Source organism: Hylobates moloch, unplaced genomic scaffold (genome assembly GCF_009828535.3).
Source record: "Hylobates moloch isolate HMO894 unplaced genomic scaffold, HMol_V3 SCAFFOLD_1, whole genome shotgun sequence".
Taxonomy (NCBI): Eukaryota; Metazoa; Chordata; class Mammalia; order Primates; family Hylobatidae; genus Hylobates; species Hylobates moloch.
Window position 1 is genome coordinate 112,828,518 of NW_026652276.1, and position 23,535 is coordinate 112,852,052.

General features: G+C 36.4%; 1 protein-coding gene and 1 pseudogene across 1 annotated transcript in view; both read right to left on the reverse strand.

Annotated features, from left to right (window-relative positions):
* Window positions 1–2,301: 2,301 nt before the first annotated feature.
* Window positions 2,302–4,935, reverse strand: LOC131383371 (zinc finger protein 85-like; annotated as a pseudogene).
* The window catches only part of LOC116812068 (zinc finger protein 107), an 81,013-nt gene continuing 62,022 nt past the window's right edge, over window positions 4,545–23,535 (reverse strand). Inside the window, exon 5 of the transcript XR_009214979.1 lies at window positions 4,545–4,622. The gene's annotated coding sequence lies outside the window, so the exon portion shown is untranslated. The remainder of the gene's footprint in view (window positions 4,623–23,535) is intronic.

A 23,535-nucleotide genomic window follows, 5' to 3' on the forward strand; every position in this document is an offset into this window, starting at 1 on the left:
TTGCACCTAAGGTTTATTTTTAGAGTAACACATGTGCATAGCTAATTTTATGTAAATCAAAACTAAAATTCTGTATGTTGGCAGGCAGAGAGAGACCACATGTTCAAAGAAAAATACATAAGAAATTTTTTAAGCAGAACTCAGAATTTTAAGACTCAGGATTTTATTTATACTTGTAAATAATTTTTATTTTACTCATAAAAATGACCCTGTAGTCAATAGCATTTAATTGTACATTTTAAAGTAAGAAAAAGTGTAGAATGGGTTAGTAATCCAAAAGATAAATGCTAGAGTTGATGGAAACTTCATTTGCCCTTATCCGATTAATACATAAATTATGACTGCATCAAAAAATGCCATATATAACATAAATATAAACAGATACTATGTACCCACAAAAATTGAGAAAAATAAGTTTAAATTATAAATAAAAATTTAACCAATGGGAACAATATTCATTAATTTATTTGCAGTTTGAAGCCACTGGCAAAATAAATTATTGGAGATGTTAGTCCATTATGTTATCAAATAGTCTATTGTTACCATCTTTGACCTACACCCTTGAGTAAGATAGGATAGGTAAAAGTTAGTGGCATAATAATAATTCATTGAATGCACAGTGGTCTTATGTTAAAATTTTTAATTAAAAAATTAAGTTTACAACAATCTAAATCCTTAAAACTATACTGCATTTTATTACATAAAAGTACAATTAGTAAAATTATATACTAATTAATTTTAACTAACATTATTTTGTTTGGAGTATAACGCAGAAGAATACTACTCTGAACACTTACATCATACATCACTGAATATTATAAATTAAACGTAAAGAGCCTCTCCACTTAGATTTTGTCATGCATCCTACATTGTAATGTCTTTACTCTTCCATAGAAAAATTCAAAAACAATATCCACATAACAAAAAAGAATCTCTCATACCTTTGATGCAGCAACAATTAATCACATGCTTTCACTAGTGAATGCAATAGGAATGAACAGCATGAAGTAATTTGAGTTGAATTACATCATTATTCACTTTTCTTTTTTTTATTAATTTTTTTGCACACAAAAACAATAAACATTTTCTAAAAATACATACAAACAAAAAGATGCGTATCAAACATATTAGGAAGGTTGCACATGGGAAGTCAGGGAATAGAAATGGGGGGTGGGAATTAAAATAAATGAGAGAGGGACTTTATATGGATCAGTGATAATAACTCAATCCTCTATTTGACAAAGAAGAAGGAGAAGGAAGAGGAAGAAAAAGAAAGTGGGATAAAGGATCAGAAAGGGAGGAAAATAGAAAAAATTAGAGTATGACTCCAGGGTAGACCTGTTTTGTTGTCACTGAGTTGGTTGGTTGGTTTGCTGTTGTATTTTTCATATGTTTCGCCATGTTGGCCAGACTGGTCTCGAACTCCTAGCCCGAAGTGATCAACCCGCCTCGCCCCCCAGAGTGCCGGGACCACAGGCATGAGCCACCACGTCCAGCCCCCACGTTGCTTCTGGCCTCCGTGGTAGACCTCCCAGACGGGGCAGTCGGGCAGAGGCGCTCCCCACATTATTCACTTTTCATAAATTCTGCAATTTTTTTCAAGGAAAAAGGTACACTTTGAATGTAATTGTAACTCTGCAAAAATATTTCTACTTCTTTTAAAGTTATGTACAAATAATTTATCTACCCACTTTAGTTTTGGGTTATTTTGTATACTCAGCACATTTACTTAGTGCAATGTTTGAAGTGTCAGTGCCTTAGATATTTTTACTGTGAATTCTCTGATACTTACGTAGACTTCTTTCTGAATTTTTTTTATATTTACTGCATCTGGAAAAAGATAGTTTAGTATGCACCCCCTGGTGTTTTCTAAGATGTAGTTTTTGAAAAATTTTTGAAATGTGTTACATTTGTAGTTTTTCTCCGATATAAATTCCCTGATGTTGAACGAAGTTTGAGCAACTGCTTCTGATACAAAATGTGTAAAATAAGATCTGTGATACAAGTAAGGCAGGCACTACAACCCTCTTTATGTTTGTAATGTTTGTCTTCAAAATAAAAACTGTTTTTTAAAGGCTTATATTGGCTGGGCACAGTGGCTCACCCCTGTTATTCCAGCACTTTGGGAGGCAGAGGTATGTGGATCATTTCAAGTCAGGAATTTGAGATGAGCCTGGCCAACACAGTAAAACCCTGTCTCTACTAAAAAATACAAAACTTAGTTGGGCATGATGGCACATGCCTGTAGTCCCAGCTATTCTGGAGGCCCAGGCAGGAGAATTGCTTGAACCTGGAAGGCAGAAGTTACAGTAAGCCAAGATTGCACCACTGCACTCCAGCCTGGGAGAGAATATTATGTAGTCTCATTTTAAAAAACAAAAAAACAAAAAAACAACACTAAAACAAAAACCTTATACTTTGAGTTTTTGACAGTAATTGCATTTATAATGCTTTTATTAAGTACTAACTCTCTAATGTTGAATAAGATGTAAGCACATATTAATGGCTTTTCCACATTCTTTATATCAGTACAATTTTTTCTGAAGTATAAATGCTTTCCTGTGCAATAAGGTATAGGAATTAAAGTTTTGCCGTATTCTTCACACTTCTGGGAGTTTCCACCAGTATGAATTACCTTACCTACAATCAAGTGTGACAACCATTTAAAGGCTTTGTCACATTCTTCACATTTTTATAATTTCTTACCAGTATGATTTCCTTTATGTTTAGAAAAGTTTGAAAGTTTTGTTAAAATCATTGTCACATTTTTCTGGTTTGTAACATTTTCATTATTAATTTTCTTTTGTTTAGTAAGATTTGAGAATTGGTTAAAAGCATTACCACATTTTTCATATTTGTGGGGTTTCTCTCCAGTATGAATTATATTATGTGTAGAAAGGATTGAAGACTGGTTAAAGAATTTACCAAATTTTTCACATTTGTGTGGTTTCTCTCCTGCATGAATTTTCTTATGTGTAGGAGGTTTTACCACATTCTTTGAATTTCCAAGGTTTTGCTCCAGTATAAATTACCTTATGTATAGTAAGTGTTGAGACTTGGTTAAAAGCTTTGCCACATTCCTCACATTTGTAGAGTTTCTCTCCAGTTTGAATTTTCTTATGCATAGTAAAGTTTGAGAACTGGTTAAAAGATCTGCCACATTGTTCACATTTGTAGGGTTTCATTCAAGTATGAATTATCTTATGTATAGCAAGTTGTGAGAACTGGTTAAAAGACTTGCCACATTCTTCACATTTGCAGGGTTTCTCTCTAGTAGGAATCTTCTTATGTTTAGTAAGGTTTGAGAGTTGGCTAAAACCTTTGCCACATTCCTCACATTTGTAAGGTTTCTCTCCAGTATGAATGATCTTATGTGCAGTAAGAGTTGAGGACTTCTTAAAGACCTTGCCATACTGTTCACATTTGTAGGGTTTCTCTTTACTATAAGTTTTCTTATGTCTCATAAGGTGTGAGGACTAGTTAAAAGCTTTGCCACATTCTTCACATTTGTAGGGTTTTTCTCCACTGTGAATTATCTTATGTGTAGTAAGAGTTGAGGACTGGTTAAAGGCTTTTCCACATTCTTCACATTTGTAGGGTTTCTCCCCAGTATGAATTTTCTTATGTGTACTAAGGATTGAGTATCGGTGAAAAGCTTTTCCACATTCTTTACAGTATGAATTAACTTATGTTCAGTGAGGTTTGCGGACAGGTTAAAATCTCTGCCACATTCTTCACATTTGTGGGGTTTCTCTCCACTATGAATTATCTCATGTGTAGTAAGGATTGAAAACTGGCTAAAGGCTTTGCCACATTCTTCACATTTGTAGACTTTCTCTGTAGTATAAATTTTCTTATGCTCAGTAAGTTGTTAAGATAGGTTAAAAGCTTTGCCACATTCCTCACATTTGTATGGTTCCTCTCCAGTATAAATTATCTGATGTTTAGTGAGGGTTGGGGACTGCTTAAAGACCTTGCCACATTGTTCACATTTGTAGAGTTTCTCTTCAGTATGAATAATCTATGTCTAGTAAGGTGTGAGGACTGGTTAAAGGCTTTGCCACAGTGTGCACATTTATAGGGTTTTTCTCCAGTACGAATTATCTTACTTTTAGTAAGGATTGAGAATTGGTGAAAGGCCTTTCCACATACTTCACATTTGTAGGGTTTTTCTCCAGTATGAATTTTCTTAGGTTTAGAAAGGTTTGTGGACCAGTTAAAGGTTTTTCCACATTCTTCACATTTGTAGAAATTCTCTCTAGTATGAATTATTTTATGTTGAGTTAGGCATGAAAGCATGCAAAGTGATTTGTCACATTCTTTACATCTGAAGTGTTTATTTTCAGTATGTCTTATCTTGTGTCTATTTTAATTTGAAAATTTATGCATGACTTTTACATACTTATTACATTGAAATATTTTGCTCAAGGTAGTTTTGAAACATTGGTAAAGTCCATTATAACCTCCTTGGTGTCCCTTACACTCATCCACACTTTTACAGCCTTTTCTTAACTGTAAATTCTTATGTCCACATTTTCCATATCTGCTCAGTGTCACTTTTTGGAAAGAATCTTTTATATTCTGCTCTAGCCAAAGGTCTTGGGCAAAACGGGAACACAGAGCTGAAAGAAACAAAAAATAACAAATTACTCCACCTGCTAGACTGAGATGAATATACTTTACAAATCTAACCTATAAAATCATACAAACTACATAAGCAAGACGGCATAGCAAAATACCACAGGTTCTAATTCCTTCCTAGACATATAAATGTAACAAAAACATACTGACCAAAACATATCTGTGGAGAATTAATAAATGAGTTTAAGTGTGTGCAGTGCCCCAGGTTTGCACAATGCAAACAGCCACACAGAAGGGAGAGAAAAGTCTGTTACATTTACCCAACACAGCTCTTTCTGTTCCCCGATATAACATAGTGCCTCTAGAAGTAAACTGCCAACTCTTGGTTTCTTTTTCAAAAGGCAAGAGAAATAATAACACATACATCTTCATTTCTGATTTCTAGGTGTTTTGCAGACACTGGTTTCTGTTTCCCATGACATAAAGTGCTGAAACAAATGGCAGTATACTTTGGAATGACAAAATGTTGAGTCCACTGAGATCAAAGGTAAATGCTACAGCTGCAAAGAGACAGGGAACAGTTGTGGCAAGTGACTACTGACTATTAAGAAGAAACAAGAATGAACTAAAAAAACCCTAAAAAATTTCAGACATGACTCATCCTAAGAACATGTCTGAAAGACTCTCAGAATCTTTAGCCAGACAAATGGTCTCAGACTTTGCCAGGACAAAGTTGCATTATAAACACTGACAGGTAGCTTTTTTTAATGTTCAAATTTCAATTGAAGATTACAATGTATACAAAATATTAGGGCAACATAGCCCTATCAATTATTATAAAATTTTCAGAAAGCAAGAATTAAAAAATGAAGATATGAGCTGGGCATGGTGGCTCATGTCTGTAATTCCAGCACTTTGGGAGGATGAGGTGGGGAGATGACCTGATGTCCAGAGTTTGAGACCAGCCTGGCCAACACACAGCAAGATTCTGTCTCAAAAACAAAAACAAAACAAAACAAAACAAAAAAAGATGCACAAATATATTTTTTAAATTTAAAATAAATTGAATAATACTCCATTAGTGTAACAGGAACACAGACAACTATTAAAAATCAGAAAAATGGGAATAACAACAAAAACAATGAAAGATATTAAAAAACAGAAATTGTGGAGGGAAAAAATACAAAAAATAACTGAAATACTATAAGATAAAATGATGTAAAAATGAAAAGGCTCAACAAACTAGAATACACACAAAGATATTTATATAACAAGCACATATATAAGCACAATTTAAAAAGTCACAGACAAGAGAATCTTGGGAGCTGCAAGATGAAAATAATGTGTCATTTATAAGTATAATCTTATGAGATAATCAGTTAATTTTTCATGAAAGTTTTGCTGGCCAGAAGGAAACTGTGTGACATAATCAAAGTCCTGAAGAAAACAGCTGTCAAGTGAGAATAATACCAGCAGTAAAACTGTCCTGCCAAATAAAAAGAGCTTCCAAAATAACCAAATCCTGAAAAAGTATATTGGCACTGCCATTTGTCCTACATATCAAAGATGCTGAAAGGAGTTTCTCCCACTAAAAATGACACAATGCAAGAAAGCAACACATAATCATATGAAAATACATAACTTTCTGGGAAAGACATGCATATACACAAAATGGAATTCCTTACCATTAAAATTTAACTTTCTAGGAAATAAATGCACATACACAAAAATGGAATTCCTTAGCATTACTGTAATAGTGCAGAAAACATTTCTAATTATTCTCTACAATGTGAAAGATAAAAGCATAAAAATTTTTATAAACATCTGCTAACATACCACATAAAAAAATACAATTAGCAACATCACCAACAAAATTGAGAACAAATGTAATGAGAAAGAATTGTTGAATGCAACTGGTTTATTTTTTACCAGGTTAAAATATATTGTTGTATCTTTTAGAAGTTTTATGTAATCTCCAAGGTACAAGAAGAAAAATACCTGTATAGATACACAAAAGAAAATAAGACAGAAATGAAAGCATATCAGTAAAAAAAAAATCAAAAAGACACAAAGGAAGACAGAAAAAAGAAAATGAGAAAGATGTAATAAACAATGAAATAACATTAGTAAGTCTTTCTCAGAAAATTACTTAAATATATATATAAAATTAACTTTTGGATCAACAGATATACTTTTTTTTTTTTTGAGATGGAGTTTTACTTTTGTCACCCAGGCTAGAGTGCAATGGCACGGTTTCAACCCACTGCAACCTCAACCTCCTGGTTCAAGCAATTCTCTTGTTTTAGCCTCCCGAGTAGCTGGGATTACAGGTACCCACCACTATGCCCAGCTGATTTTTGTATTTTTAGTAGAGATGGGTTTTCACCATATTGGCCAGGCTGGTCTCAAACTTCTGACCTCAGGTGATCCATCCACCACCAAAGTGCAGGGATTACATGTGTGAGCTACCATGCCTGGCCTCAATAGACATACTTTCCATCAATAAATACATAGAAAACATTTAAAAACCAAGATCCAACTTGACTTTTTACAAATCTGTTGCAGTGTCATGATAACAAAAGAATAAAAATGGCAGGATGGAAGTAAACATTCCATGCGAACATTAACAAAACAAGGGCATAAGAGGTCAAAATAATATTACACAAGCTGCATCTTAAGTTAAAGACTGTCATTTTATAGAACGTACTTTAAAGTCAAAATTCCAAAGAGATTTTAAAAAATTACAAAATAATAGATTAATTCACTGGGAACCTATGACAAATTTCTACATATGTGTGTGTGTGGTGTGTGTGTGAGTTTGTGTATCTCACATTAAGGTTCCAAATATGTAAAGTAAACATTGAAAGAATGGAGGAAACACATAGAAAGCAATATAATTATAGTATATTTTAATACCTACTTGCTCTAATAAAAATAAGACAAAATATTAGTAAGGAAAGAGAGGGCTTAAAAGCACTACAAAACAATTATATTTAACAGAGGTATAGAGAATATTCCTAACAAAATTAATGATATGCACTCTCCTCAATAGCTCATACAACATTCTCCTCAATAGAACACTTGGTAGGCCAAAAAAGAAGTCTTAACAAATTTTTTACAAGTGAATTTGTATAGATTACTTTCTATGATAAACATGGAATAAGAGTATACAACAATAGAAAACACCAAAAATTCACAAATATATAGATAGTAAACAACACACTCTTCAGCATACTCATGTTCAAAGGTTGAAATAATAAGTGTTGTAAATATATCCATACTGCTCAATGTAATATACAGATTTAATGCAATGTTTTCCAAATTTCTCACTGCGTTTTTGAAGAAATAGAAACAGCAACCCCAAAGGTATATAAAATGTCAAGAGACAATAAAGTACTGAACAAACTTCAAAAAAAAAGGAACAATGTTGGAGGCAGAACAGTTCCTGATTTCAAAACATATTACAAAGCTACAGAATTAAAACAATTTGGTATGAGTATAAATGTTAAAAAGTAGACTAATAAAATAGAATGGAACATATATATACTTTCAAATATATGGTCATATGAAGAGTCATTTTTATACTCATAATTATTGTAGAATTGTTAGTGAAAGCCAATAGGTAAAAGCAATGCAAATTTCTGTCAACAAATCACTCAGTAAATATAATTTAAAATATCACTCATTTTTCAAAAAGCAGGAAATATTGTAACAACTATAAGGATAAATCTTGATAACATGCAAAATGAAATGAGCCAGCCATGGAAAATATTGTATTAAGATATATAAAGCAGTTACACTCTTAGAATCAGGAAACAAAATAGTGTTTGAAAACTGCCATGAAATGGAAAAAAAAGGTAGTTGTTTAATGGGTAGTGAGATGTAGCTTTGCAAGGTAAAAACATCCTAGGGATATGTTGCATAACATTAAGATGACTAAACAGAATATTTAAAAATACTTGATTGTAAATTTTTTTATGTGTTTTTGACAGGTAAAAATAAACAAAACCTAAAAAACACAGAATTATGATAGTTTTTAAATTATCTTCAAATCCAAAAGTTTTTTCTCTCAAACAAACATAATATAGATTCACAAATAGATGTTGAAATTAGGAGAATTTTTTTGACTTCTCACCTAGACAAGATTAAACAACCATTCACAACAAACCAACACCACAAATAAACAAGTTATAAAAAATACAAGGATAATATTCATAGAGGCAAACTGAGATAATTATATCGGCAGTAGCCATATGGTTCATATTTTACTTTGCTCCACACTGTCTTAAATTGTACAGAGATAAATATAGTCATATACAATATAAACATCAAAATACAATTGATTGGTGTGAGGTGGCATACCCTAAAATATCTAACTCAAAGCTATAAAATTGCAGAAGAAAATTAAAACATGAAAGGTAAAATTTACTAGACACCATCAAGTATATCAATATATTCATGAAAGAAATCTTAGAAGAATATTGAAAAAAAAATCCAGAGCTTTCTTGAAGACAAAAATGTCTGAAAACTTTCCAAATTTTGATGTAATAAAAAAAACTCATGGGTGGAGCCAAGATGGCCGAGTAAGAACAGCTCCAGTCTAGAGCTCCCAGTGTGAGCGACACAGAAGACCGGTGATTTCTGCATTTCCATCTGAGGTACCGGGTTCATCTCACTAGGGAGTGCCAAACAGTGGGTGCAGGACAGTCAGTGCAGGGCACCGTGCACGAGCCAAAGCAGGGCGAGGCATTGCCTCACTCGGGAAGCGCAAGGGGTCAGGGAGTTCCCTTTCCTAGTCAAAGAAAGGGGTAACAGATGGCACCTGAAAATCGGGTCACTCCCATCCTAATACTGCACTTTTCCAACGGGCTTGGAAAACGGCACACCAGGAGATTGTGTCCCACACCTGGCTTGGAAGGTCCTATGATCACGGAGTCTCGCTGATTGCTAGCACAGCAGTCTGAGATCAAACTGCAAGGCGGCAGCAAGGCTGGGGGAGGGGCGCCCGCCATTGCCCAGGCTTGCTTAGGTAAACAAAGCAGCCAGGAAGCTCGAACTGGGTGGAGCCCACCACAGCTCAAGGAGGCCTGCCTGCCTCTGTAGGCTCCACCTCTGGGGGCAGGGCACAGACAAACAAAAACTCAGCAGGAACCTCTGCAGTCTTAAATGTCCCTGTCTGACAGCTTTGAAGAGAGTAGTGGTTCTTAGAGCACACAGCTGGAGATCTGAGAATGGACAGACTGCCTCCTAAAGTGGGTCCCTGACCCCCAAGCAGCCTAACTGGGAGGCATCCCCCAGTAGGGACAGACTGACACCTCACTCGGCCAGGTACTCCTCTGCAACAAAACTTCCAGAGGAACTATCAGACAGCTGAATTTGCGGTCCACGAAAATCCGCTGTTCTGCAGCCACTGCTGCTGACACCCAGCCAAACAGGGTCTGGAGTGGACCTCTAGCAAACTCCAACAGACCTGCAGCTGAGGGTCCTGTCTGGTAGAAGGAAAACTAACAAACAGAAAGGACACCCACACCAAAAACCCATCTGTACATCACCATCATCAAAGACCAAAAGTAGATAAAACCACAAAGATGGGGGAAAAACAGAGCAGAAAAACTGGAAACTCTAAAAAGCAGAGCACCTCTCCTCCTCCAAAGGAACGCAGTTCCTCACCAGCAATGGAACAAAGCTGGACGGAGAATGACTTTGACGAGTTGAGAGAAGAAGGCTTCAGACGATCAAGCTACTCCGAGCTACGGGAGGAAATTCAAACCGATGGTGAAGTTAAAAACTTTGAAAAAAAAATAGGTGAATGTATAACTAAGATAACCAATGCAGAGAAGGGCTTAAAAGAGCTGATGGAGCTGAAAGCCAAGTTTCAAGAACTACGTGAAGACTGCAGAAGCCTCGGTAGCCAATGCAATCGACTGGAAGAAAGGGTATCAGCAATGGAAGATGAAATGAATGAAATGAAGAGAGAAGAGAAGTTTAGAGAAAAAAGAATAAAAAGAAACGAACAAAGCCTCCAAGAAATATGGGACTATGTGAAAAGACCAAACCTAGGTCTGAGTGGTGTACCTGAAAGTGACGGGGAGAATGGAAACAAGTTGGAAAACACTCTGCAAGATATTATCCAGGAGAACTTCCCCAATCTAGCAAAGCAGGCCAACATTCAGATTCAGGAAATACAGAGAATGCCACAAAGATACTCCTCGAGAAGAGCAACTCCAAGACACATAATTGTCAGATTCACCAAAGTTGAAATGAAGGAAAAAAAGTTAAAGGCGGCCAGAGAGAAAGGTCGGGTTACCCACAAAGGAAAGCCCATCAGACTAACAGCTGATCTCTCAGCAGAAACTCTACAAGCCAGAAGATAGTGGGGGCCAATATTCAACATTCTTAAAGAAAAGAATTTTCAACCCAGAATCTCATATCCAGACAAACAAAGCTTCATAAGTGAAGGAGAAATAAAATACTTTACAAACAAGCAAATCCTGAGTGATTTTGTCACCACCAGGCCTGCCCTAAAAGAGCTCCTGAAGGAAGCACTAAACATGGAAAGGAACAACTGGTACCAGCCACTGCAAAAACATGCCAAACTGTAAAGACCATTGAGGCTAGGAAGAAATTGCATCAACTAATGAGCAAAATAACCAACTAACATCATAATGACAGGATCAAATTCACACATAACAACATTAACTTTAAATGTAAACGGGCTAAATGCTCCAATTAAAAGACACAGACTGGCAAATTGGATAAGGAGTCAAGACCCATTAGTGTGCTGTATTCAGGAAACCCATCTCACGTGCAGAGACAAACAGACTCAAAATAAAGGGATGGAGGAAGATCTATCAAGCAAATGGAAAACAAAAAAAGGCAGGGGTTGCAATCTTAGTCTCTGATAAAATAGACTTTAAACCAACAAAGATCAAAAGAGACAAAGAAGGCCATTACATAATGGTAAAGGGATCAATTCAACAAGAAGAGCTAACTATCCTAAATATATATGCACCCAACACAGGAGCACCCAGATTCATAAAGCAAGTCCTGAGCGACCTACAAAGAGACTTAAACTCCCACACAATAATAATGGGAGATTTTAACACCCCACTGTCAACATTAGACAGATCAACGAGACAGAAAGTTAACAAGGATACCCAGGAATTGAACTCAGCTCTGCACCAAGCAGACCTAATAGACATCTACAGAACTCTCCACCCCAAATCAACAGAATATACGTTTTTTTCAGCACCACACCATACCTATTCCAAAATTGACCACATAGTTGGAAGTAAAGCTCTCCTCAGCAAATGTAAAAGAACAGAAATTATAACAAACTGTCTCTCAGACCACAGCGCAATCAAACTAGAACTCAGGATAAGAAACTCACTCAAAACTGCTCAACTACATGGAAACTGAACAACCTGCTCCTGAATGACTATTGAGTACATAATGAAAAAGGCAGAAATAAAGATGTTCTTTGAAACCAACGAGAACAAAGACACAACATACCAGAATCCCTGGGACACATTAAAAGCAGTGTGTAGAGGGAAATTTATAGCACTAAATGCCCATAAGAGAAAGTAGGAAAGATCCAAAATTGACACCCTAACATCACAATTAAAAGAACTAGAAAAGCAAGAGCAAACACATTCAAAAGCTAGCAGAAGGCAAGAAATAACTAAAATCAGAGCAGAACTGAAGGAAATGGAGACACAAAAAACCCTTCAAAAACTTAATGAATCCAGGAGCTGGTTTTTTGAAAAGATCAACAAAATTGATAGATCGCTAGCAAGACTAATAAAGAAGAAAGGAGAGTAGAATCAAATAGATGCAATAAAAAATGATAAAGGGGATATCACCACCGATCCCACAGAAATACAATCTACCATCAGAGAATACTACAAACACCTCTATGCAAATAAACTAGAAAATCTAGAATGGATAAATTCCTCAACAAATACACCCTCCCAAGACTAAACCAGGAAGAAGTTGAATCTCTGAATAGACCAATAACAGGTTCTGAAATTGTGGCAATAATCAATAGCTTACCAACCAAAAAGAGTCCAGGACCTGATGGATTCACAGCCGAATTCTACCAGAGGTAAAAGGAGGAACTGGTACCATTCCTTCTGAAAATATTCCAATGGATAGAAAAAGAGGGAACCCTCCCTAACACATTTTATGAGGCCAGCATCATCCTGATACCAAAGCCCGGCAAAGACACAACCAAAAAAGAGAATTTCAGACCAATATCCTTGATGAACATTGATGCAAAAATCCTCAATAAAATACTGGCAAACCCAATCCAGCAGCACATCAAAAAGCTTATACACCATGATCAAGTGGGCTTCATCCCTGGGATGCAAGGCTGGTTCAACATACGCAAATCAGTAAATGTAATCCAGCATATAAACAGAACCAAAGACAAAAACCACATGATTATCTCAATAGATGCAGAAAAGGCCTTTGACAAAATTCAACAACTCTTCATGCTAAAAACTCTCAATAAATTAGGTATTGATGGGACATATCTCAAAATAGTAAGAGCTATCTATGACAAACCCAGAGCCAATATCATACTGAATGGGCAAAAACTGGAAGCATTCCCTTTGAAAACTGGCACAAGACAGGGATGCCCTCTCTCACCACTCCTATTCAACATAGTGCTGGAAGTTCTGGCCAGGGCAATCAGGCAGGAGAAGGAAATAAAGGGTATTCAATTAGGAAAAGAGGAAGCCAAATTGTCCCTGTTTGCAGATGACATGATTGTATATCTAGAAAACCCCATTGTCTCAGCCCAAAATCTCCTTAAGCTGATAAGCAACTTCAGCAAAGTCTCAGGATACAAAATCAATGTACAAAAATCACAAGCATTCTTAATCACCAAAAACAGACAAACAGAGAGCCAAATCATGAGTGAACTCCCATTCACAATTGCTTCAAAGAGAATAAAATACCTAGGAATCCAACTTACAAGGGATGTGAAGGACCTCTTCAAGGAGAACTACAAACCACTGCTCAATGAAATAAAAGAGGATACAAAACAAATGAAGAACATTCCATGCTCATGGGTTGGAAGAATCAATATCGTGAAAATGGCCATACTGCCCAAGGTAATTTATAGATTCAATGCCATCCCCATCAAGATACCAATGACTTTCTTCACAGAATTGGAAAAAACTACTTTAAAGTTCATATGGAACCAAAAAAGAGGCCGCATCGCCAAGTCAATCCTAAGCCAAAAGGACAAAGCTGGAGGCATCACGCTACCTGACTTCAAAGTATACTACAAGGCTACAGTAACCAAATACTACAAGGCTACAGTAACCAAAACAGCATGGTACTGGTACCACAACAGAGACATAGATCAATGGAACAGAACAGAGCCCTCAGAAATGATGCCACATAGCTACAACTATCTGATCTTTGACAAACCTGACAAAAACAAGAAATGGGGAAAGGATTCCCTATTTAATAAATGGTGCTGGGAAAACTGGCTAGCCATATGTAGAAAGCTGCAACTGGATCCCTTCCTTACACCTTATACAAAAATTAATTCAAGATGGATTAAAGACTTATATGTTAGACCTAAAACCATTAAAATCCTACAAGAAAACCTAGGCAATACCATTCAGGACATAGGCGTGGGCAAGGACTTCATGTCTAAAACACCAAAAGCAATGGCAACAAAAGCCAAAATTGACAAATGGGATCTCATTAAACTAAAGAGCTTCTGCACAGCAAAAGAAACTATCATCAGAGTGAACAGGCAACCTACAGAATGGGAGAAAATTTTTGCAACCTACTCATCTGACAAAGGGCTAATATCCAGAATCTACAATGAACTCAAACAAATTTACAAGAAAAAAACAAACAACCCCATCAAAAAGTGGGCGAAGGACATGAACAGACACTTCTCAAAAGAAGACATTTATGCAGCCAAAAAACACATGAAGAAATGCTCATCATCACTGGCCATCAGAGAAATGCAAATCAAAACCACAGTGAGATACCATCTCACACCAGTTAGAATGGCCATCATTAAAAAATCAGGAAACAACAGGTGCTGGAGAGGATGTGGAGAAATAGGAACACTTTTACACTGTTGGTGGGACTGTAAACTAGTTCAACCATTGTGGAAGTCAGTGTGGAGACTGGATTAAGAAAATGTGGCACATATACACCATGGAATACTATGCAGCCATAAAAAATGATGAGTTCATGTCCTTTGTAGGGACATGGATGAAACTGGAAAACATCATTCTCAGTAAACTATCACAAGGACAAAAAACCAAACACCACATGTTCTCACTCATAGGTGGGAATTGAACAATGAGAACACATGGACACAGGAAGGGGAACATCACACTCCAGGGACTGTTGTGGGGTGGGGGGAGGGGGGAGGGAGAGCATTAGGAGATATACCTAATGCTAAATGACAAGTTAATGGGTGCAGCACACCAACATTGCACATGGATACATATGTAACAAACTTGCACATTGTGCACATGTACCCTAAAACTTAAAGTATAATAATAAAAAAAAAAGAATAGAGAACCCAGAAATAAACCCAAATACTTACAGCCAACTGATCTTCAAAAAAGCAACAAAAAAAGAAGTGCGAAAAGGACACCCTATTCAACAAATGGTGCTGGGATCATTTACAAGCCACATGTAGAAGAATAAAACTGGATCTTTCTCTCTCACCTTATACAAAAATCAACTCAAGATAGATAAAGGACTTAAATCTAAGACCTGAAACTAAAAATTCTAGATGATACTATTGGAAAAACCATTCTAGACGTTGGCTTTGGCAAAAACTTCATGATCAAGAACCCAAAAGCAAATGCAATAAAGACAAAAATAAATATGTGGAACTTAATTAAACTAAGGAACATTAGCACCACAAAAGAAACAGTCAGTAAACAACAACCCACAGAATAGGTGAAAATTTTCACAATTTATATATCTGACAAAGGACTAATATCCAGAATTTACAATGAACTCAAACAAAATAGCAAGAAAGAACAAACAATCCCATCAAAAAGTGGGCTAAGAAAATGAATAAACAATTCTTCAAAGAAGATATACAAATGGCCAACAAACATATGAAAAAGTACACAACATCACTGATCATCAAGGAAATGCAAATCAAAACCAAAATGCAATACAACCTTACTTTCACAGGAATGGCCATAATCAAAAGATTAAAAAAAATAGATGGCATGGATGTGGTGAAAAAGGAACACTTCTACACTGCTGATGGGAACGTAAAGTAGTATAACCACTATGGAAAACAGTATCAAGATTCCTTAAAGAACTAAAAATAGAACTACCATTTGATCCAGCAATCCCACTACTGAGTATCTATCCAGAGGAAAAGAAGTCGTTATACAAAAAGAATACTTGCACAGGCATGTTTATAGCAGCACAATTTGCAATTGCAAAAATGTGGAACCAGCCCAAATGCCCATCAATCAACAAGTGGATAAAACTATATATAAACAAGTAGATATATATATATAATCGAATATATATAATCAAATATATATATTTATATATGTAATCAAATATATATACTTATATATATAATCAAATATATATATATTTATATATATATAATCCAATACTACTCAGCCATAAAAAGGAATGAATTAATGGCATTCACAGAAACCTGGATGAGATTGGAGACTATTATTCTAAGCTCAGGAATGGAAAACCAAACTCGTATGTTTTACTCATAAGTGGGAGCTAAGCTATGAGGGTGAAAATGCATAAGAATGACACAACGGACTTTAGAGACTCAGGAGGAAAGGGTAGGAAGAAGGTGAGAGATAAACTACTACACATTGGGTTCAGTGTGTACTGCTTGGGTGATGGGTGCACCAAAATCTCACGAATCACGACTAAAGAACTTACTTGGGTAACCAAATTTCACCTGGTCCCCAAAAACCTATGGAAATAAAAAATTTTTTTAAAAAGTCTGAAAGGAACCTCAGAACTCATCCAGCCTCACCTTCCTCATTTTGCAAATGCAGGAGAGGGACTGAAGACATTGCCAACCTCACATAGCCTTTAAGAGGCCAACTCCACACCTAAAATCAGACCTTGTGATCCCAAACCCAAGACCCCTTCTTGCCTTTTGCTATGACTCTGTCTCTTCAAAGGACAAGATAGAGCCAAGTTGGGATGGGGAGTGGTCACACCCACACCCAGATTCTACCCTCATGGGCACTGCCTTCCCTGTGGGACCTATTTCTTTCATTTCCCATGCTCATGTTATGGCCAAACGCTGGAAAAAAATGTGCCATTTAAATCTTTGTGCACCCCTAGAACTAGCAGACATTAAAAGTAATAATAATGGGCTGGGAACACTGGCTTGTGCCTGTGGTCCCAGCTACTCGGGAGGCTGAGGAGGGAGGATTTTTTGAGGCCACAAGTTTGAAGCTGCAGTGAGCTATGACTGCACCACTGCACTCTAGCCTGAGTGACAGGATGAGACCCTTTCTCTCAAATAAAGGAAAAAGTAATAAGAACAAAATAAAGAGTAGTTTACCAATTACTGAGGGAGTCTAGAAAGGTTAAGTGTACCCCCTCTAAATTGGAAATAACAGTTTAAAAAAATATTTTATTGGTAAAAAAAAATAAAAGCCACTTTTTTCCTGAGATAGTATGTAGGACTTGAATTTTGGTTTAAAGCACTTATTACTAAGCTTAACGTAAATACTTTGGCAAATTGATTCTAACAATGATATCCTTCTCATGACTTAAAAGAGTCACTAATTTTACTTTTGAAATATGTTTAATTTTTACATTAAAAGCTAGGATGGCTGGGCGCAGTGGCTCACGCCAGTAATCCCAACACTTTGGGAGGTGGAGGTGGGTGAATCACCCAAAGTCAGGAGTTCAAGACCAGCCTGGCCAACATGGTGAAACTCCGCCTTTACTAAAAATATAAAAATTAGCTGGGCATGATGGCACATGCCTGTAATCCCAGCTACTCAGGTGGCTGAGGCAGGAGAATCACTTGAACCTGGGAGGTGGAGGTTGCCATGAGCTGAGACCATGCCATTGCACTCCAGCCTGGGCATCACAGGGAGACTCTGTCTCAAAAAAAAAAAAAAAAAAAAAAAAAAGCAGCAGCAGCTAGGATGAGCCTATTATATAGAAAATTTGTGATCTGTATGTGCCTCATCTATTGAGTGGTCAACAGTTTCTGAAACTTTCAGAAACACTACTATAAGAATACTTTTTCCAACTGAAGAATTTAAAGATATTAAGTTTTATCAGTGATTAAAATGAAATATATTGGAATAATCAGTCACAATGTGGTTTTAAATGTTATTTAATGAACACATGTGAGGTTTCTTTTAAACTCATTTTAACAAGTTATTTCTATTGATTTTTCACTTTCATTAGAAAAAAATATTAACATTTCTGTTACTACAAACCTACGAATTTTATCTAAACACTGCTAATCTTAAAAGATCTGTATGCTTAGGATTATAGAAAGTCTATTCTCTGTTTACATCTAGAAGATAACTGCTTTCCAGCAAACCCAGTGGGGCAATAGTGACTCACAATCATAAGATATTGAAATATTAATACTATTTTTTTTTGAGATGGAGTTTCGCTCTTGTTGCCCTGGCTGGAGTGCAATGGTGCCATCTCCACTCACGGCAACCTCTGCCTCCTGGGTTCAAGTGATTCTCCTGCCTCAGCCTCCCGAATTGCTGGGATTACAGGCACATGCGCTGCCATGCCCGGCTAATTTTGTATTTTTAGTAAAGACAGGGTTTCTTCATGTTGGTCAGTCTGGTCTTGAACTCCCAAACTCAGGTGATCCGCCCGCCTCGGCCTCCCAAAGTGCTGGGATTACAGGCGCGAGCCACCGTGCCTGGCCAAAATATTAATACTATTATCTAGGTAAAACTTTTAGGCGTCTGCATGTTCAAGTTGTTTAACTTATACAATTCAGAAACTAAAAATTTTTATAAACTAAAAAAATTAAAAATATAAAGTATCAATTTTTTCAGTTATGAAATACTGTCAATATTTCTAGTTGACATGAGAATTCAGATGCTGTGGTTGTAGAAACTAGATGTGTCATGGTTGACTGTTTTGCTTTTTGTCTTCCTATTTTACATAAACAAAGAAGCACAAGGAAGGCCAGAAATGCTATAGCTTGATTCCAAACACACCAAGGCCCTTCTAGGGAGAATATATGTGTGAGCATATTACCTTGAAATTTATGGCAACTTTTGTTGAAGTACAGAATTCTCTTTTTCTTTTTTTGAAAGGGAGTCTCACTCTGTTACCAGCCTGTTCGAGCCCAGCCTGACCAACATGAAGAAACCATGTCTCTACTAAAAATACAAAATTAGCTGGGCGTGGTGGCACATGCCTGTAATCCCAGCTACTCGGGGGGCTGAGGGAAGAGAATCACTTGAACTCAGGAGGCGGAGTTTGCAGTGAGCGGAGATCGCGCCATTGCACTCCAGCCTGAGCAACAACAACAACAAAACGTGATTGAACAGCTTAACATTTTTCTTCCCAAAAAAGTAGAGTAACAAATTAACTCTGTAGTCTAGTGTACAGTAAATAAATGAAAAACAGATACTGAGTCATTTATTTTAGCTGCACAATTGGGAATAAAACACTTCTTGGGCTACAGGCCAAGAGCTTTCAAATATGTTAGCTTATAGAATGTGGGGAGACCTGGTATAGAAACATTCACCCCTCGTGCCGGGTGTGTGGCTCATGCCTGTAATCCCAGCACTTTCGGAGGCCAAGACAGGCGTTATCACTTGAGGTCAGGAGTTTGAGACCAGTCTGGCTAACATAGTGAAACCCTGTCTCTACTAAAAATACAAAAATTAGCCAGGTGTGGTGGCAGGTGCCTGTAATCCCAGCTACTCGAGAGGCTGAGACAGGAGAACCACTTGAACCTGGGAGGCGGAGGTTGCAATGAGCCAGGATTGCACCACCGCATTCCAGTCTGGGCGACAGAGTGAGAATCTGCCCCACCCCCCCCCCCCCCAAAAAAAAAAAAAAAAAATTTGCCCCTATGCCCAAAGCGAGCATAATTCTCTGCCTTTCACTCCTAATTCCAACTATTAACTTAGAACTGGAGACATGTAACATGTCATTATTCCACAAAGTGTTTTATTATTTTTATTTTAGCTTCAAGGAGTACATGTACATATTTGTAACATAGGTATACTGCATGATTTTGAGGTGTGGGCATTTAATAATCTCATTGCCGAAGAAGAGTACATCATACCTGACAAGTAGTTTTTTTCAAAGCTTATCTCCTTTTTTTTTTTCTTTTTTAGAATTCCCAGTGTTTATTGGTTTTGTTTCCAGGTTCACCCAAGGTTTAGCACCCACTTATAAATAAGAACATGTGGTATTTGAGATACTTATACACATGCAATACTATGGAGCCACAGAAAAGAAAAAGTAATGTTCTTTGCAGCAACGTGGCTACAGCAGGCCTTTAATCTAAGCAAATTAACATGAAACGTCAATCTAAGATTCAGATGTACCTGGTTTAAATCCATGCCTTTGCTATTATGAGTAGTGCTGCAGTAAACATTTGAGTGCAGGTGTCTTTTTGGTAAAATAATTTATTTTTCTTTAAGCATATACCTAGTAACAAAGTTGATGGGTCAAATGGCAATCGTATCTTTAGTTCTTTGAGAAATCTCCAAACTGTGTTCCACAGGGGCTAAATTAATTTGCATTGCCACCAACAGTGTGTAAAGATTCCCTTTTCTCCACAACTACATCTGTTATTTTTTGACTTTTTAATAACAGCCACTTTAACTGGTGTGAGATGGTATCATATTGTCATTTTTATTTACATCTCTCTGATAATTTGAGATGTTGAGCAATTTTCTTGCATGTTTATTGCCAGTTTTTATGTCTTCCTTTGAGAAGTATCTATTCATATCATTTGTCTGCTTTTTTCCTATTAAATTTCTTATAGATTCTATATATTTTTTGTTGTACACAGTTTGCAAATATTTTACTCCACACTGTAGGTTGTCCATTTACTTTGTCAATAGTTTATTTTGCTGTGCAGAAGCTCTAGATTAGATGTCAATTTTCAGTTTTTATTTATTTATTTATTTTTTGAGACAAATAGTCTCACCCTATCACCCAGGAAGGAGGGCAATGGTGTGATATCAGCTCACTGCAACCTCCGCCTCCTGGATTCAAGCAATTCTCCTGTCTCAGCCTCCCAAGTAGCTGGGATTACAGGCATGCACCACCACGCCCGGCTGATTTTTTGTATCTTTAGTAGCAACAGGGTTTCACTGTGTTGGCCAGGCTGGTCTTGAACTCCTGACCTCATGATCTGCCCACCTAAGTCTCTCAAAGTGCTGGCATTACAGGCATGAGCCACTGCGCCCGGCCTGTTGCATTTATTTTTAAGGTGTTAAATTCCTTCCAGAGGCCAGTGTCTAGAAAAGTACTTTCTAGGTGTTCATCTAGGATTTTTATAGCTTGAAGCTTCACAACGAAGTCTTTAAACCATCTTATGTTTTTTATATGGTGAGAGGCATGGGTTCAGTTTTTTTCTTCTGCATATGACTCAACAGTTTCCAAGTACGATTTACTAGATAGGGAGTCATTTTCCCTTTGTTTATTTCTATTGACTTTGCCAAAAATAAGTTGTTTGTAGAAGTGTAGCTTTATTTCAGGGCTCTCTCTTCTGTTCCATTTGTCTATATGTATATTTTTTGTACCAGAACCATCTTATATTGGTTACTGTAGCATGTAGTACAGTTTGAAGTCATGTAATGTTAGGCTTCCAGGCTTATTCTTTTTAAGAATACCTTGGCTATATGGGCTCTTTTATTCTTTAATATGAATTTCAAAGTTTTTCTAGGTTCACCAAAAATGGCATTGATAGTTTGATAGAAATATCACTAAATCTGTGGGTTGCTTTAGGGAGCATGGACACTTTAGTTATATTGATTCTTCAAATTCATGAGGATAGAATTTTTTTTTTTTTTTTTTGAGACTGAGTCTCGCTCTGTTGCCAGGCTGGAGTGCAGTGGCACAATCTCGGCTCACTTAAACCTCTGCCTCCTGGGTTCAAGCGATTCTCCTGCCTCAGCCTCCCTAGCTGGGATTACAGGCACGTGCCACCATGCCCAGCTAATTTTTATATTTTTAGTAGAGATGGGTTTTCACCATGTTAGCCAGGCTGGTCTTGAACTCCTGACCTCATGATCCACCCACCTCGGCCTCCCAAAGTGCTGGAATTACAGGCATGAGCCACCACGCCCAGCCATGTTTTCCATTTCTATGTGTTGTCTCTGATTTGTTTCAGTAGTGTTTTGTAGTTCTCCCTGTGGAGATATTTTACCTCCATGACTTAATGCATTCCTAGGTATGTTAATTTTTTGGTGTGGCTATTTTAAATAAAGCTGTGCTCTTGATTTTGTTGTCAGGTGAATGTTATTGGTGTATAGAAATGCTACTCATTTGTGTATGTTAATTTTGTATCTTGAAACTTTGCTGAAGTCATTTTTTGGGCTTAGGAGTCTTTTGGTGAAATCTCTAAAGTTTCCCTGGTAGAGAATTAAATTGACTTTCTTTTCTCCTATTTGGATGACTTTTATTTCTTTATCTTGTTGGATTGCTCTGGCTAGGACTTCCAAAACTATGTTGAATAGGAGTGTTTAGAGTGGGTATTCTTATTTTTATTCTTATGAAGAATGCATCCAGCTTTCACCTGTTGAGTATGATGTTGGCTGAGAATTTGTCATAGACGTCTCTTATTATTGTGAGATATTTCTTCAATGCCTAGTTTGTTGAGGATTTTTGAACGAATATTGGATTTTCTTGAGTGCTTTTTCTGCATCTATTGTTATAATCATCTGATCTTATGAGTTTAATTATCTTTACATGGTGAATCACACTTATTGACTTGTATATGATGAAACATCTTCGCAGTCATAAAATAATACTCACATGATTGTGGCAAAATAACTTTTTCATTTGCTTATGAACTCGGCTTGCTAGTATTTCAGGAAGGATTTTTGTTTCAATGTTCAACAGGAATATTGGACTGTAGATTTTTTTTCTTGTGTCTTAAGCAGATTTTGGTATCAAGATGATGATGATTTCATATAACAAGTTAGGAAGGAAACCCACTTTCATTTTTGGAACACATTCAGTAGAATTAGTACCAGATCATATTTGTATTTGTGGTAAAATTGGGCTGCAAATTCATCTGATCCAGGACTTGTTATATTTTGTAGGGTTTTTTTTATTACAAATTCAATTTTATTATACATTTAATACATTTTTGCTCTGTTCAAGACTTCTCTTTTTTCCTGATTAAATCATGGGAAGTTGTGTATATTGACACATAGGCCAATGGAGCAGAAAAGAGAGACCAGAAGTATATTCATGTATTTAAGCTAACTAATTTTAGATGTAGGTGAACATTTCCTAGGGAAAAAATATTATCTTCAACAAATGGTGTCAAGAAAACTTTACGTCCACATGCAGAGAAATAAAATGAGACCATATTACACTATATATAAAAATCAATTTGAAATAAATTAGATACTTAAACATAAGGCCTGAAACTCTGAAACTACTATGAAAAATATAGAGTGAAATCCCCATAACATTGGTCTAGGCAGTGACTTTTTTAACTTAACCTCAAAATCTCAGGGAATCAAAGAAAAAATAGATGAATCACACTATTTCAAATTAAAAAGCTGCTGCACAGAATCTGATACGACCAACAGGATAAGATAACTAAAACATGGGATAAAATGCTTGCAAATCACATGTAACAAGGGGTTAATATAAAAAAATAAAAAGCTCAAATGACTATATAACAAAAGACAAATAACCATTAAAAATGAGCAAAAGGCTTAAATATTTTTCAAGGAAAGACATACATATGGCTAAGAGATATAT